Raw genomic sequence first — 2,746 nt, forward strand, 5'->3', positions numbered from 1 at the left:
TTTTTTTTTTTTTTTCCTTTTTTCCACAAATCAATGATGGAGCTGATGGAGGCGGTTAATTGAATTACGGGGTCATTAAAATGCCCACGGTGGCTCACTCCTGCGAGGAGGCTGTATATGGCTGTTATGTCTAATTAATTCGGCGAAAATTTAATTAACGCGATTAGGAGATACAAATGCTGGGTTTGTGGCATTGCCCCATGATTTTTTTTGAGTGTGTGTGTGTGTTTGTTGAGTTGACAAATATGGTAGAAAGCTAATCTGTGCAGGACTTGGTCCACGGGCCACCTATAACCTCTGGTGTATCAGCTGATTGGATTTATAGCTCTCTAATGTGGAGTTAGTGCAACGGAGCCAATGAGATCAAATCAGAATTTAAAAAGAGGTTAATTAATTGAAAAAAAAATAGAGACTTGCTCAATTTTAATATTTAGAAACATTAAAACAGACTTCAGTTAATATCAGTACAATTTAATTAGGCCCCAACCCTTTTGTTTTCCAGTAATTTTACAGGAGAATTCTAATTTTAGAGGTATTTTTAGCTCTCCCTGCCCTCTGTAAACATGCATATGAACATGAATCCAAATGCAAAGTGTAAATCAAGAGGGAAAGTAGCCAGCGTTTAACAGCAACAAATACATTATCATGGGATAATACTGTAATTAATATTTGGCTGTTATAAATTCGAGTCCCCTTTGAGTATTCACTTGTGATCCTTTGTGGTTTCCTGTTACAAATATGGGCAACAAATCAATAGATATCAGCAGTGAAAAAATGTTCCCTCTATTTACAGGATTTTCATGGGAATAAGTGAGCCCATAATGGCTTAACGTTATCTAAGTCGTTCATCAGTCCAGCACACAAACACAAAAGGCCGGGAGAGGAGTGTGATCCCCTGGGTCCGCCGCCCTGAGCGGCCCGCCACTGTGAAAGTCTCATATCTCAGCTCTCTAATGACTCGGTTTGATGTCTCTCCATTTATCAGTGAGCCCGCTTCACATCACTGCGGCTGACGCACAAGTCGAGGTCTCTCCCTTGTGCCATGAACTGTGCCTTTTGTTGTTAATAGACCTAAATCCTCTTTAAGGCGCAAATCTGCGCTCCCTGTCGTGTGCCTCGATATCACCCCGCAATGAAGTGGCGTTTGCAACAAGGCACACGTGCGTGTAACGAAATAATCCACCAACAGGGGCTTCTTTAAAAATGAAATTAAAGGAAATGTCTTCACTTTTACGCACGGCATCTGCACCTGCCATCCAACTTTGGGGTGTAAGAAAGATAATTTATCTTTATTTGTTCAGAGGTCATTTTAGTGCGTAATATAAAAAATGTGTTGGATATGAGAACATATTCACCAAAAACACACTCTGAAATTAAACAGTGGAAATAAATGTACTGTTAACCAGCACAGATGAAACTACATTTACTATTAAGATTATTTATTTTTTAACCATTGTGTTTTGACCGGTGTATCCAACACCAAAGCTCATTTACAATTCTTCAGTGCAACAAAATATTCATCCAGAATAATAAAGGAAAACATATCGCCAGAAGGCCTATAGGCACTGCATGTTTAATATGAATGACGAACACAGTGCCCAATTAAAATAACACAACCTATAGCAAATTAACCTATTCAATTTTACATTTTTAATCACATTTCATTTTACATTGTTTTTCAGCTCACTACAAGACGCCGGCAGTTAACGGCGAATTTAGCATTTCCATTTTTTTCCCAAAGATTTAAAAGTGATTGCATGTATAATCTCACAGACTCGAGGCATGTGGTGTCCAATCAGCAGAAGCCTGGAGGAATATCACAAGAAATCCAGGAGGGATGCTCTTTACGCACCAACGTTGGTGTCGCTACAGTTTAGTGGCCAAAAACTCTTAAAGGGGCCTCAATCATATTTTCACTTGCTGTTCATTCCCCACGATCCCAGCACCCCGCCTTCCCTGCTACACGTGCGCTCCCGAAAAAAACACAGGCGTGTAATTTTTAATTATTCAGTAGTTTATTTATTATCAGTATTATCGTTGTCATCAGTGTGGCCGACCACAGGACAGAAAAGGGAAACAGTGAGCAGTAAATGTATGTACATTTTACATAAATAATAATGAATAAATATAAAGTAAATTATAATTATATTTATAATTATAATTATATATATAGTAATATAATTAAATTATATTTATTTTATATTGTTCCTGAGTGTCACGAAATTGTGAATTTAATCATCACTGCTGATCATCAGCTTTGATCAATGTGGTGTGTGTCCAAAATTATGTTCTACATTTTTACTTTCATTGCAATACCACTTGTCTATATGCTCATATTTATATCCATTTTACAACAGTTGCTTCTACCTATGTGATATATAATATGAAGAATTAAATCACATAATCACCAATACTCAAATGACTTACTCAGATAAATACTTTATTAAATCTATTGGAAATGTTGTGAGTGCTGAGTAAAATTTAACATGGCTGCAGGTTTCTTTACACTGAGTTACTAGTAAAATATAGGCTAGTCCTCGCTGAGTTGCAGGAGGTGACAAGCACTGTCTTTTACTGTTCATAAACCTACTCATGCCCTGATCGCCCATTTACCGCTAATTAGGGAGCTGAGGAATTCCTTCTCTACCTGCTTGTGAAGGCTTTGGAACATTATCAAGACATCAGCAGACTTAAATGAGGCTGCGCTGGCTGGAAGAGAGCAGAGACACAGAGATACAGAGACACA

The sequence above is a fragment of the Morone saxatilis genome, unplaced genomic scaffold (assembly GCF_004916995.1).
Source record: "Morone saxatilis isolate NCDOM2014 unplaced genomic scaffold, NCSU_SB_2.0 Contig5, whole genome shotgun sequence".
NCBI lineage: Eukaryota > Metazoa > Chordata > Actinopteri > Moronidae > Morone > Morone saxatilis.